We start from the raw sequence: 16,324 nt of genomic DNA, 5'->3' as shown, positions 1-16,324 counted from the left end.
AGAGCAGAACTAAATGAAATAGAAAACAGAAAAAGAAATAAAAGAATTAACAAGACCAAAAACTGGTTCTTCGAGAAAAATCAACAAAATTGATAAACCATTGGCCAAAGTGAAAAAAAAGAAAAACAGGAGAGGAAGCAAATAACCCAAAGAAGAAATGAGATGGGCGATATTACAAAAGATCCAACTGAAATTAAAAGAATCATATCAGATTACTACAAAAAATTGTACTCTAACAAGTTTGAAAACCTAGAAGTAATGGATGAATTCCTAGAAACACACTACCTGCCTAAACTAGCATAAACAGAGGTAGAACAACTAAATAGACCCATAACAAAAAAAGAGATTGAAAAGGTAATCAAAAAAATCCCAACAAAAAAAAGCCCTGGCCTGGACGACTTCACTGCAGAGTTCCACCAAACTTTCAGAGAAGAGTTAACACCACTACTACTAAAGGTATTTCAGAGCATAGAAGAGGACAGAATAGTCCCAAACTCATTCTACAAAGCCAGCATATCCCTGATACCAAAACCAGATAAAGGCACCACAAAAAAAGAAAATTACAGACCTGTATCCCTCATGAACTTAGATGCAAAAATCCTCAGCTAAATTCTAGCCAATAGAATTCAACAACATATCAAAAAAATAATTCATCATGACCAAGTGGGATTCATACCAGGTATGCAGGGATGGTTCAATATTAGAAAAACAATTAATGTAATCCATCATATAAATAAAACAAAAGACAAGAAACACACGATTTTATCAATTGATGCAGAAAAGGCATTTGACAAAGTTCAACACCCATTCTTGATATAAACTCTCCTCAAAATAAGAATAGAAGAAAAATTCCTCAACATAATAAAGGACATTTATACAAAGCCAAGAGCAAACATCATCTTAAATGGAGAGAGCCCGAAAGCATTCCCCTTGAGATCAGGAACCACACAAGGATGCCCTTTATCATCACTCTTATTCAACATTGTGCTGTAGGTCCTAGCCACAGCGATCAGGCAAGATAAAGAAATAAAGCACATCCAGATTGGCCAGGAAGAAGTAAAAGTATCCCTATTTGTAGATGACATGATCATATACACAGAAAACCCTAAGGAATCCTCAAGAAAACTACTGAAACTAATAGAAGAGTTTAGCAGAGTATCAGGATACAAGAAAAACATACAAAAATCAGCTGGATTCCTCTACACCAACAAAAAGAACATTGAAGAGGAAATCACCAAATCAATACCATTTACAGTAGGCCCCGAGAAGATAAAATACTTAGGAATAATTCTTACCAGAGTTGTAAAAGACTTATACAAAGAAAACTACAAAACACTTCTGCAAGAAACCAAAAGAGACCTACATAGGTGGAAAAACATACCTTGCTCATAGATAGGAAGATTTAACATTATAAAAATGTCTATTCTACCAAAAGCCATCTATACATTTAATGCAATTCCAATACAAATTCCAACGATATTTTTTAACGAGATGGAAAAACAAATCACCAACTTCATATGGAAGGGCAAGAGGCCCTAGAAAGTAAAGCATTACTGAAAAAGAAGAAGAAAGTGGTAGGCCTCACTCTACCTGATTTTAGAACATATTATACCGCCACAGTAATAAAAACAGACTGGTACTGGTACAACAACGGATAAATAGACCAATGGAACAGAACTGAGAATCCAGACATAAATCCATCCACATATGAGCAGTTGATATTTGACAAAGGCCCCCAAAGCAGTTAAATGGGGAAAAGACAGTCTTTTTAACAAACAGTGCTGGCATAACTGGATATCCACCTGTAAAAAAATGAAACAAGACCCACACCTCACTCCATGCACAAAAACGAGCTCAAAATGGATCAAGGACCTAAATATAAAATCTAAAATGATAAAGATCATGGAGACAACTTTAGGAATCCTAATACATGGAATAAACAGTATGCAAAGCATTATTAAGAATGCAGAAGAAAAACTAGATAACTGGGAGCTCCTAAAAATCAAACACTTATGCTCATCCAAAGACTTCAACAAAAGAGTAAAACGATTACCTACAGACTGGGAAAAAGTTCATAGCTATGACATTTCTGATCTCTAAAATCTACATGATACTGCAAAAACTCAACTATAAAAAGACGAATAACCCAATTAAAAAATGGGCAAAAAATATGAGCAGGCACTTCACTAAAGAAGACATTCAGGCAACGAACAAATACATGAGGAAATGCTCACAATCATTAGCCATTAGAGAAATGCAAATCAAAACTATAATGAGATTTCATCTCACTCCAACAAGGCTGGAATTAATCCAAAAAACACAAAATAATAAATGTTGGAGAGGCTGTGGAGAGATTGGAACACTTACGCACTGCTGATGGGAATGTAAAATGGTACCACCACTTTGGAAATCGATTTGGTGCTTCCTTGAAAAGTTAGGTATAGAACTACTATATGATTCAGCAGTCCCACTCCTTGGAATATACCCTAGAGAAGTAAGAGCCTTTACATGAACAGATACATGCACACCCATGTTTATTGCAGCACTGTTTACAATAGCAAAAAGTTGGAAGCAACCAAGGTCGCCATCAATGGATGAATGGAAAAATAATGGTATATTCACACAATGGAATACTATGCATCGATAAAGAACAGTAATGAATCTGTGAAACATTTCATAACTTGAAGGAATCTGGAAAGCATTATGCTGAACGAAATTAGTCAGTTGCAAAAGGACAAATATTGTATAAGACCACTATTATAAGAACTCGAGAAATAGTTTAAACAGAGAAGAAAATATTCTTTGATGGTTACGAGAGGAAGGAGAGAGGGAGAGTGGGAGAGGGGTATTCACTAATTTAGATAGTAGATAAGATCTACTTTCAGTGACGGTAAAGACAACACACACTACAGGTGAGGTCAGCACAAGTGGACTAAACCAAACCAGCTTCCTGAATAAACTGAATGCTTCAAAGGCCACCGTAGCAGGGGCGGGGATTTGGGGACCATGGTTTCAGGGGACATCTAAGTCAATTGGCAAAATAAAGTCTATTAAGAAAACATTCTGCATCCCACTTTGGAGAGTGGCGTCTGGGGTCTTAAACGCTAGCAAGCAGCCATCTAAGATGCATCAAGTGGTCTCAACCCACCGGGAGCAAAGGAGAATGAAGAACACCAAGGACAAAAGTAATTACAAGCCCAAGAGACAGAAAGGGCCACATGAACCAGAGACTACATCATCCTGAAACGAGAAGCACTAGATGGTGCCTGGCTATAACCGATGACTACCCTGACAGGGAACACAACAGAGAACCCCTGAGGGAGCAGGAGAGCAGTGGGATGCAGACCCCAAATTCTCGTAAAAAGACCAGACTTCATGGTCTGACTGAGGCTAGAAGGACCCCGGTGGTCATGGACCCCAGACCTCCTCAACAGGACAGGAACCGTTCCCAAAGCCAACTCTTCAGACAGGGATTGGACTAGACAATGGGTTGGAGAGAGATGCTGGTGAGGAGTGAGCTTCTTGGATCAGGTGGACACTTGAGACTATGTTGGCATCTCCTGCCTGAAGGGGAGATGAGAGGGCAGAGGGGGTTAGAAGCTGGCAAAATGGACATGAAAAGAGAGACTGGAGGGAGGGAGGGAGCTGTCTCATTAAAAAAAAAAAAAAAATTTTTTTTTTTTGGTCTCATTAGGGGAGAGCAATTGGGAGTATGTAGCAAGGTGTATGCAAGTTTTTTTGTGAGAGATTGACTCGATTTGTAAACTTTCACTTAAAGCACAATAACTCGATTTGTAAACTTTCACTTAAAGCACAATAAAAATTAATTAATTAAATTTTTAAAAAAGAGACTGATTCAAAACACACCCTATACTAATCCTGCCTCATTAAAACAAAGACAACCCATTCACAAATGGGATTATAACCTCAAGCATACCAAACTAAAAAACCAAACCCATTTCTGTCCAGTCATTCTGACTGTTAGCAACCCTATAGGACAGAGTAGAACTGCCCCATACGGCTTCCAAGGAACAGCTGGTAGATTCAAACTGCTGACCTTTTGGTTAGCAGCTGTAGCTCTTAGCTTTCAGGGCTCTACCACAAGCATAAAGGTTATGATTTATAACACATATTTTGGGTGGGACACAATTCAATTCGTAACAGTATGTTCGAGTCCATTGTTACTACTATTGCGTCAATTCATCTCATTGAGTGTTTCCCTCATTTGCTGTTCATCTACTTTACCAACCATCTGGAAATACTCAAGAGTTCGCGAAGAACAAGGGGGAGGGCCTGAAATTTGCCACAGACAGTTTAGAAAGCATGATACTACCAAATATAGTGCAAGTCAAATTTATATTTGAACCAAACCTAAATTCTGATTTTTTTTTCCTTTTTAACTAAAATAAAAAATATTTTCAGCAATAAAAGCTTTGATGAAATTCCCATAAAGAGAATATGGATGAAATTGTAAATAATTTTTAGTTTTTATTTTAAAACCTAAACTGAGTGTTACGTATTGCAAAGTAGTATTCTACAAATATTAATTGAATGTTGAGTCACCCAAGTGTATGGGAAAATGTGATCTTCTGAAGATCTGGGGTTTTTATTTCCTCCTGGAGCACCTTGTCTAGATAAGGTTCATTTCTGCCTTACATGACTCTGGTTTAAAATATGACTTTTCTTAACTTTGTAACCTTATTTTGAAGGAAAACATTATAAGAGCACAGGATAAAATTCAATTAACTGACATGACAGAAAATAATCTACTAAGCAAATATATCAGGCAGTGGGATGCTTTCATACCTTTCAAAAAGGAAATAACTATTTCTTGCCTTGTTATCTAATGACACAGGAGTTTATTTCTCTGAAGCTGTTACAAATCTTCCTAATGAGGCCTAAACACTGTTGCCAAGCAATGAGAGCCTTTTTTTGTCACTAATTTCCTTCGTTTCCGAAATTGCTGATAATCATTAGCCAGTACGGTCTCATCCCAGAGTACACACATGTGCCTGTGTGCACACACACTCCAGCTGCCTGAGAAACACGACAGCCTCCACGGATGGCCAAGCCAGTGGCCGTGGGTGAGCAGCCTCAGTTTCCAAACTTGGGCGTTTCTGCATAGCTTATTACTGTTGTTGTTGTTAGTTGCCACTGAGTAAATTCTGACTCCTGGTGACCCCGTATGTGTCAGAGTAGAGCTGTGTTCCACAGGGTTCTCAATAGCTGATTTTTCAGAAGTAGGTCACCAGACCTTTCTTCCAGAGCATCTGTGGTGGACTTGAACCTCCAACCTTTGGGTTAGTGACTGAGAGAGCGCCTTAATCATTTGCACCACCGAGGGACTTCCCGCATCAAGAAGTAGAGTCTAAACTCACTCCCCTTGATCTAGCCCAGCCTGTGACTCACTTGTAACTAAGAGAGTCCAGCAGAAGTGACACTGCATGACTTCCAAGGCTAGGCCATAAAAAAATGTGAGCTGGAATCCCCATACTTGAAGAGTTTAGCTGCCATATAAGCTGCCCAATGGTCCTGAGGCCGCCATACTATGAGGAAGCTTAAATTAGTCCATGGTAAGAAAGAGATTCCTAGCCACCTCTAGCTGCTCCAGCCAGCTACTCTTCCAGCTCCAGCCACTTTCTAATAACAACCACATGAATGCCGTGCCCAGCCAAGGCTTCCTGAATTCCTGACTCACAGAAACCATGAGTGGTAATGGTAATTGCAGATTAAAAACCAAACCAAACCCACTGCCATTGAGTCGATTCCGACTCATAGCAACCCTATAGGAACAGAATAGAACGGCCCCCATAGAGTTTCCAAGGAGCGCCTGGCAGATTTGACTGCCAACCTCTTGGTTAGCAGCTGTGGCACTTAACCACTATGCCACCAGGGTTTCCAATTGCAGATTATCCCATTAAATTTTGGCATGACAATACACAGCAGTACATAAGCAGAACACCACAGCCTACAAACATGCATATGGTTAAGAATGTTTCTATATACAATTTTTTTTTTTTTCCCTAATGGATATAGCAGACACTGTGGGTTCCCGTCTACATCTCCTCACCACTCATCATTCCAACATTAGCTGTTGACTTCTTACTGAAAACTACTGTGACTCTCTGCCTGGGGGTCTTTCTGGTTGGAGCACAGGTGGCCAGTGAGTGATAGGCTAGAAGTTTCAGGAAGTTATTACCTTCAGGAAACCTTTACTTAATGGCAAATGAAAGTTTCTGGATAAATCACCCCTCAGCTGGGAAAACTCCAATGCATGTTCCGTACCATCTTCCCAGCTGCCCACAGTGGTGGCACACACTCTGCCGGCCGCCTCCATCTCCTGCTCATCCCCCTTTCCCTACTGGTGCTTCCTGGCACCACCTCCCAAATAAACTACGTGCACACAAACCTCATCTTAGGATCTACTTCTGAAGGAATCTGGACTAAGATAACGGGGAACCATGCTGAGGGGCAGTGCGTGCGTGTGTGTACGTGTGTGTGTGTGTGTGTGCGCGTGTCTGTGTCTGTGTCTGTGTGTGAACTGAAACCCCAGCCATTCAGACTCATGCTCAGGCCACATGAAGCTTCCGAGGATGTTGAAAATGAAGGCTGTGTCCCACCTGAGATTGTTGTTAGTTGTCGTTGAGCCCAGGGGCCTATCCACAGAAAATAGCACCTATGGCAATTAGCTTTAAATTGCTGAATTATCTCTCACAGCTGGCGATGGAAACTTCGATGGCCAATAGAAACTGATAATTATCTCCTCTCCTCAAGCGGTGCCCAGGGCACGCACCCTACCTGCGTACCATCCTTACACCTCCGGGAGTCCATTCTGACTCATGGCAACCTCATGTGTGCAGAGTAGAACTGCTCCATAGGGTTCTCCACAGGAACAGATTTTTTAACCTTTCAGAAGCAGATCATCAAACCTGTCTTCCAGGGCGCCTCTGAGTTGGTTCAAACCACCAACCTTTTGGCTAATAGTCTATCCATTTGGGCTACCTAAGGACTCCTGAGACTTAGGAAGTGAGATAAATCATCTTTGTTCATTCTTATTTTTTGCATACCCAGGTGCCCATGGGAACATCCATTCAAACATACAGATAATACATGTGTCTTGTGTGGGTAATTTCCCCCTTTCTTGCTCCAAATTCTGAGAAACGTTTAAGCATATAAATACATACTACATATTAACTGTATACCCAGGGATCTGTTGGACAACATAAGGAATGCAAAAGAGAAAAGATTCTCAAATACGTGCACACACACACCCCAACCTCACAGCACTTGGAATTTGGCCAGAGAAGCAAACTGTACTCACAGGAAAAAAAAATGGGAACAGTGCCCCGCAACTCAGGTGAGAGGCTGCAGAGAAGGAATCTCCACACAGTGATATCAAGGCAGTATTGGGGTAGTACAGTAACCAGAAGATTGTGCAAGAGACACGCTGCTTTTCTATGCCTAGTGAGTCACTATCGGTTGGTGGAAGAGGACTCAAACAACTGCACTCGTGAGAACTCACGTTACGTGCTTGCTGACTGACTGAAGACTACGGCATAGCAAATGCCATTCATGGAGGACCCCTTTATGTCAGGCAGCATCCAAGGGCTTTTAATATTCAAGATGGTGGCACTCTACGCAAAGGGTATTACTCCTGAATCAATTGCACGATGCAAAGCCTACTTAATCCCAAGGAAAGAGATGAGACTGAGTACCAGCCATGTGGCAATGGTTTAAAACAGTGTACAATTTTGTCCTGTCAGCTTTCAAATCACACGATTCTGGATTAACTTTTATTTCATGGGGTCTTGCATAATACAAATTCAAGGCAAAAATATAAAGCATCTAATATTTTGTATTGTACTAAATTAAACTCTCGTAAAAAATGTGTCCTCACTATATAATTGTCATCTTCATATTTATTCTAATAATCAGGAGCTAATATATTTACTAGCTCTTACTATTTATTAATGGTAATATAATTTACCATATAATAATAGAGCTTTATATTTATTAAGTGCTTACCACGCCCCAAGCATGTATGTTAAGTCACTTAATCTACTACAAAGCAAATGCTATCATTATTCCGTTGTATGTAATCGTTGGTGCCTTTGAGTTGGTTTCGACTCATAGTGACCCCGTGTACAACAGATCAAAGCACTGCCCGATCCTGTGCCATTCACATAATTGTTACGCTTGAAACCATTGTTGCAGCCACTGTGTCAGTCCATCTTGTTCAGGGTCTTCCTCTTCTTTCACTGACCCTTTACTTTACCATGCATGATGTCTTTCTCCAGGGACTGATCCCTCCTGATAATATGTCCAAAGTATGTGAGATGAAGTCTTGCCATCCTTGTTTTTAAGGAGCGTTCTGGCTGTACTTCTTCTGCAAAAGCTTGGTTTGTTTTTCTGGCAGTCCATGGTATATTTAATATTCTTCATCAACACTGTAGTTCAAAGGCATCAGTTCTTCTTTGGTCTTTATTCATTGTCCAGCTTTCACCTGCACATGCGGCGATTGAAAACACTATGGCTTAGGTCAGGCACACCATAGTCCTTAAGGTGACATTTTTGTTTTTTAACACTCGAAAGAGGTCTTTTGCAGCAGATTTGCCCAATGCAATGCGTCATTTAACTTCTTGACTGCTGCTTCCATGGGCATTGATTGTGGATCCAAGTAAAATGAAATCCTTGACAACTTCAATATTTTCTTCATTTATCATGAGGTTGCTTATTGGTCCAGTTGTGAGGATTTTTGTTTTCTTTATGTTGAGGTGTAACCATCCTGAAGGCTGTGGTCTTTGATATTCATCAGTAAGTGCTTAAAGTCCTCTTTATTTTCAGCAAGCAAGGTTGTGTCATCTGCATATTGCAGATTGTTAATGATTCTTCCTCCAATCCTGATGCCCTGTTCTTCTTCATATAGTCCAGTTTTTCAGGTTATTTGCTCAGCATACAGATTGAATAGGTATGGTGAAGAGATATAACCCTGGCGCATATCTTTTCTGATTTTAAACCAAGCAGTATTCCCTTGTTCTGTTCAAACTACTGCTGGAACATGTTCTATGTACAGGTTCCACATAAGCACAATTAAGTGTTCTAGAATTCCCATTCTTCACAATGTATCCATGATTTGTTACGATCCACACAGTCAGATGCCATTGTATAGATGGAAAAAACTGAGGCACAGAGAAGTCAAGTAATTTGCACACAGTTACACAGCTGATAGCTGCCAGAACTGGGATCAGATGCCAGTCTGGCTCTAGAACTTACTATATTCTTGACTACTGGGTTCTACTTCTTCATTTAAACCTCATAGTGATCTTATGATGTAGATATTTCTTTTCCCATTTTACTGATGAGAAAGCCAGGACTCAAGCGAGCTAGCCAGAATTCCAATCCAGCATTATCCAGCTCTACAACCTTGCATTAAGTTCAGCTACATCCTGCCTGCCTCCTATGTCCCAGCTGTATCAGCACAGATGGACTTAGTCCAGCACTCAACAAAGCCACCATTGTCAAGTCAAACACTTTTAATTCAATACAAACATGGAAAAATGAAAAAAGAATCCATTTTTGCCATGAACTAGATGAGAGTCAAGACAGTGTGATGGTTGGTTTGAGCCACTGGTATCAATCCTCACTAGTTGCATGACCACCAATAATCAAAGAAAAACAGAGACCAGTTCCCATTGAGTCAACCCTGACCCATGACAACCCCTTGTGTGTCAGAGTAGAACTGTGCTCCATAGGGTTTTCAGTGGCCGATTTTTCAGAAGTAGATCACAGGTTTTTCTTCTGAGGTGCCTCTGGCTGGACTCAAACCTCCAACATTTCCATTAGCAGCCAAGCATGTTAACCGTTTGCAACACCCAGAGATGCCAATAATAGCAAACACTCCCTACCACAACCCAGGCACAGTTCTGGGCACCTGACACATGTCAACTTGTTTCAGCTTGTGATAACCTCATGAGGTAGGCACCACTATTACTCCCATTCTGCTGTTATTCAAGAGAGGCAAAGGGAGGCAGAATCAGGGGGAGTTACAGTTATTTCTCCCAGTAGCTTCTCCTCCTCAACTGAGAGATCTGGGAACAGAGTGGGATGACAATCCCTCCTCAAGCTCACTCACGAAGATGCAAATGAGCTGCATGGGTAGGAGAGGCACAGGGGCAGGGGCTGTATGTTGCTCAGAGGAGAGCAACAGAAGCCCCAGGGACTGCCCAGAGGTGGAAAGCAGTGAAAAGCCTTCCCCCAGAGGTCCCAGAGGAGCCAAGGGAACCTGGTTAGAGCTCTGTGGCCTCCCAGAGGACCAGTGGGGCAACTCTATCAATGCCCATCTGAGGGCGCACTAGAGGGCCTCAGTGAGCAGAGCCCAGGGCAGGAGAAGGCGCACAAGACATGGCATGGCGGGGGAGAAAGGAGGCTGCATAGTGCCTGAGGGGATGGTTGGTAAGAGAGGCCCCAAGGGCCTCATGTGACTTTGGGAAGCAGTGTTTGTGGAACTCTGAGAGACTGTGGCTCATTAAAGACTATTTTAAAAAAATATGAAATGCATACTGATGCATTATGTCTTAGTGCTGATTTTGCTGTTGCTTAATTGAAATTTATTCTAACACAACTTCATCAGAACATTTGGAAATGCAACAGACCAGGCAGCCCCATCGAATATATACCAAAATAAATTGAAATTGATAATCCACATTATTATAAACAGAACTGACTATAATTCCCAGTAACAGAATACTCTATACCATAACTCTAGTAGGTGATGTTGGTACTACCTGGACCCCCTTACCAGACCATGCGTCCATCTCACAGCTGCTGTGCATGTTGGCTGCTGACAACCCACACTGCCTTCTGCTCTGCAGAATTGTCCCCAGCCAAAAGGGCCACTGCCTCCCTCAAGGGGTTATGAGCCCACTCCATGGGCGGCAAGTGCCCAAAGGCTGTATGACACAAGGTTCAAAAGGCCTCCTTGCCTGGAGGCACATAAACTCCATAGTGCAATTCACACTCCATAGCTCTCCATAGGATCAAGCTGAAGCTAGATCCCAGTGAAGGATCCTGTATTTGCACCATGCTAAGTGGTGAGATACCAATGATATTTCCAGCTACCAATCAAGCAGAACCTTCAAAGCCTACTCTCATAGGCTGGTTAGTTCTTACTGGACAATATATTTTCATTCAAGCTTGAAATCCTGTGTGAAACAGCAAAACTCTAGAAACAACCTAATGGGTTAAGTAGAGCATGGTGCATAAACATAAAACACTATATAAGTTATAGGATATAAGTTATAGGATATAGATGTATATCTATTGATATAAAAGTGCAAATTCAAGTTATACAGTCTTGTGCATAGCATGACTTCTTTATTTTACATTGTTTATTTACGTCTTTACTTATACACACACATATGTATTTAATATCCATACCCAGAACCACTTAGCATATGTGGTTCTCTCCCCTGAGACTGTGGGCAGTTTGCTCTGGAAAGCGATCACAAGATTAGGAGAGAAGAGTTGGAAAACAGGGAAAGAAGGAAAGCCAAACCAGGAATGACTGTCGAGCCAACCACCGCTGTAGACATCTGGAACTCAATCCTGTTTGCAACCCTCTGAGGGGCTGTGTAGACAGAGTTCCAGAATTTTCCAGAGGAACAGGACCCAGCCTCCATTGATCAAAAGTTGCCCCTTAGGGTGTTGACTCTCTCCCACTTCCAGGGAGAAATTGCCCCAGAATGGCCACAGGTGTCCCACGCTACAGAGTCCCTGGGGATTGTAAATGGTTAACACCCTTGGTTTATGTCTTAGTTATCTAGTGCTGCTATAACAGAAATACCACAAGTGGATGACTTTCACAAAGAGAAATTTATTTTCTGACAGTCTGGTAGGCTAGGAGTCCAAATTCAGGGTACCAGCTCCAGGGGAAGTCTTTCTGTCTGTGGAGAGAAAGGTCTAGAGGAAGGTCCTTCTCATCAATCTTTCCCTGGTCTAGGAGCTTCTCTGTGCAGGAACCCGAGGTCCAAAGGAAACACTCTGCTCCTGGCACTGCTTTCTTGGTGGTATGAGGTCCGCCCACTCTCTGCTTGTTTTTCTTTCCTTTTATCTCTTGTAAGATAAAAGGTAATGCAGGCCACACCCCAGGTAAACTCCCTTTACATTGGATGGGGGATACGACCTGAGCAACAGTGTAACATCCCACCTAATCCTCTTCAACATAACCTAGTCTTGCCTCAGCAAGCACAGGCAGAGATTAGGATTTACAACACATAGGGAAATCACATCAGATGACAAAACGGTAGACTGTTATAAAATACTGGAAATCATGACCTAGCCAAGTTGGCAGACATTTTGGGGGGACACCGTTCAATCCATGACAGCTGGTAACCATAAGGTTGGAAGTTCAAGTCCACCCAGAGGTGCCTCAGAAGAAAGGACTGTTGATCTACTTCTGTAAGATCAGCCATTGAGAACCCTATGGAGCACAGTTCTGCTCTGACATACATGGGATCACTATGAACTGGAATCCACTCGACAGCAACCAGTCTCACACTGCAGTAGCAGAGGAGTCCCAGGGCAGAAAGCAGGGTAGGCAGGGTAGCAGAGGTTACACCTGTGCACTTGGCTGCTGTGGCAATAGCTGGACTCAAAGGCAGACCAAGGGACTGTTAGCAAGGCACAAGAGGTGCCCAATCCACATAAAGAGTATCAGGAAGGATGCTCACCAAACTGCTAATGGCAACCCTCCCTGGGAGGCAAGAGCCTTTATTCTCTCCTTTATGCTTTACTGTACTGTTTAGCTTTTTTCATAGCTATGTCACTTTGTGTGGAAACCCTGGTGGCGTAGTGGTTAAGCGCTATACCTGCTAACCAAGAGGTCGGCAGTTCAAATCCACCAGGTACTCCTTGGAAACTCTATGGGGCAGTTCTACTCTGTCCTATAGGGTCGCTATGAGTCAGAATCGACTCAATGGCAGTGGGTTTGGTTTGGGTTTTGGGTCACTTTTTGCAAAAAACAATAAAGCCATTCCAAAAAAAAAAAAAATCACCTTTTACTCCTTTGTTGGGAGGCAGATGAGGCTGACAGAAGTGCTCCTGGACACAGGCCTCCTTTTGGTATGACTGTGGGCCTTAGCCCATCCAGCCCTGAGGGTGTACAGGATGAGCCTACCAAGCTGCAGCTCAGAACAGCAATGGCCAGGGCAGGCACCTGAGCCCTGAGAGGGCCAAATTAAAGGAGCAAGGGAATCAGACCTTCTGGCTTAATTCTTTGTGTGACAGACAGCATGGAGGATTTTCCACGACCTCAAACACTGAAAAAACTACTTTGTTTTGTTTATTGTTGAAGGATAACACGCATTTAGTGAAGTTCACAACGTGCATTAATCTTAAGTATAAGCTCACTGTCTTAGGATGGGTTCTCTAGAGAAGCAAAACCATTTAAGCATATAAATAGAGAGAGAGATTTATACCAAAGAAATGATTCACCCGGTTCTAGAGGCTAGAACGTCCCAAGTCAGTGGGTCAAGATAGAGGCTTCTCCTGATGCACATAGCTGCGAAGGCTGGTGAACCTAAGATCAGCAGGTCAGACAGCAGGGCTCTTGCTCGTGGACTGCGAAGATTGACGGGTCCCAAAATCAGCAGGCAAGACTGCAAGTAAGCAGCTGGCTGAAGTCCCAGGAACTGAGGTGAGAGGAACAGGAGCCAGCTGCAGGATCCAGCTTAAACAAAAAGCCCCCAAGCCTTGCCAAAATGTCCAGTTATGTTTGATGCAGGCCACATGCCTAAGGAAACTCTTTCAACTGATGGGCTACTCACAGTAGATTCCATCATGGGGGTGATCACATATCAAATCTCAACATGAAAGTGATCACATTATATGACTTCCAAAACACTGAGAATCATGGCCAAGTTGACACATAATCTTAACCATTGCACTCATGGAATTTTCTTGCATAAATATACACCTATGTAACCACAATCTAGATTGGGATATACCACATTTACAGACCCCCATAACTTTTCCTTGGTACCTTCCTAGGCTAGAGCTGCACCCTCCCCGCCTGAGAGCATCATCACTTCTGAATGCCAATATCATTCCTTAGTTTTGTTTGATCTTGATCTTCATTGTCCCCAAAGCAGAGGCTGAAATAGGAATTTGCAGCAGGAAGTTTTGGAGGATGAGTTCAGGAGATTATAACCTCTTGAGCACCCAGGAGGGCATGAGGGAAGCAGGGAGAAGTTGGGCTGGATGCAGTCACAGACCTAATGTGCACTTATGGGGACCTCTGGAGCTGTGATAAAGTTGTCCCACATTGGAGCAAGGGCTTGGTACTTTATACCTCCACACTGACCAATCATGGGAGATGGATTGTCCCCAGGAATGGGGTGTGACCATAGGCAAGATGGTCTTCAGCCAGGCCAACAACTGGAAGAAAGGCTCAGCTACTGTTGCCAGCTATGAACACCCCCCGTAGCTGGGCAATGAGTGCACTACAGCTACATCCATATAACTGGAGTCTTCCAGGAGGTCTACTTCTCTGTCTGGCTTCCCTCTCCCCATATCATACCTCTGTACCATTGCTAGTAACAATCATTCACTCTTTTTTATGACTGAATGATATACCATTAAACCAAATGCATTGCCTTGCTGTCAAGTTGATTCCTACCCATAGCGACCCTGTAGGACAGAGTAGAATTGACCCATAGGGTTTCTAAGGAGTGGCTGGTGACTTTGAACCGATGAACTTTTGATTAGCAGCTGAACTCTTAACCATTGCACCGCCAGGGCTCCGTTGAATGATATGGCACAATTTATTTATCTATTTTATCGTGAATGAGTATTTGGCTTGTTTCCAATTTGCAACTATTACAAACAAAGCTGCTATGCATATTCTTTTGTATTAATAGCTTTACTGAGGTTCATTTACATACCATACAATTTACCCATTTAAAGTGTACTATTCAATGGTTTCTAGTATATTCGCAGATATATGCAACCATTACCACAGTCAATTTTAGGACATTTCTATCATCTCAAAAAGAAAGCCCATGTTCTTTAGCTATTGCCCTCCTATTCCTCAAATCCCGTCCCCCTATCCCCAAGCAACCACCAGTGTGCTTTCTGTCTCTATAGATTTGCCTACTGTAGACATTTCATATAAATGGAATCATACAATATGTGGTCTTTTGTGACTGACTTCTTTCATTTAGCTAACATTTTCAAAGTTCATCTATATTGTAGCATGTATCCGTACTTTATTCCTTTTCATGGCCAAATAATATTCCATTGCATAGAATATCATATTTTGTTTAGTCATTCATCAGTTGAAGGACATCATGCTTGGTAAAGTAGAGGGCCAGTGAAAAAGAGGAAGGCCTCAACAAGATGGACTGACACTATACCTGTAACAATGGGCTCAAGCATAATGACCATTGTGAGGATGGCACAGGACTGGGCAGTGTTTCATTGTACATAGGGTTGCTGTAGGTTGGAACCCACTCGATGGCATCTAACGACAACAACAACCACTTTTCAGCTATTATGAATACTGCTATAAACATTCATGTACAAGTTTTTGTGTGAACGTATTTTTTTTTCTCTTGGGCATACACCTGAGAATGGAATTGCTGGGTCACACAGCAACGCTATATTCAAACATTTGAAGAATGTCATAGTATTTTCCAAAGTGGCTGCAACATTTTACTTTCCCACCAGCAGTGTATAAATGTTCTAATTTCTCCACGTCATTGCCAACACTTGTTATCTTTTCTTCTAGCCATGCTAGTCGGTGTGAAGTGATATTTCATTTTGGTTTTGTTTTGCATTTCCCTAATGGCTAATGGTGCTGAACATCTTTTCATGTGCTTATTTACCATTCAAATATCTTTTTTGGAGAAATGCCTATTCATATCCTTTGCCCATTTTTAAATTAGGGTTTTTTTTTTTATTATTGAGTTGTGTAAGTTCTTTGTGTAGTCTAGATGTGAGTCCTTTATCAGATATAACATCTGCAATTATTTTATCCCCTTCTGTGGGTTGTTTTTTCACTTTATTGTTAGTGTCTTAGTTATCTAGTGCCGCTATAACAGAAGTACAAGTGTGTGGCTTTAACAAAGAGAAATTCATCCTCTCACAGTCTAGGAGGCTAGAAGTCTGAATTCAGGGCACCAGCTCCAGGAAAAGGCTTTCTCTCTGTGTCAGCTCTGGGGGAAGGTCCTTGTCATCAATCTTCCCCTAGTCGAGGAGCTTCTCAGTGCAGGGACCCCGGGTCCAAAGGATGAGCTATGCTCTCAGCACTTTTTTCTTGGTGGTATGA

The sequence above is a fragment of the Loxodonta africana genome, chromosome 24 (assembly GCF_030014295.1).
Source record: "Loxodonta africana isolate mLoxAfr1 chromosome 24, mLoxAfr1.hap2, whole genome shotgun sequence".
NCBI classification, from domain to species: domain Eukaryota; kingdom Metazoa; phylum Chordata; class Mammalia; order Proboscidea; family Elephantidae; genus Loxodonta; species Loxodonta africana.
The sequence above is the reverse complement of the archived record's forward strand: the minus strand, read 5'-3'. Positions refer to the sequence as shown.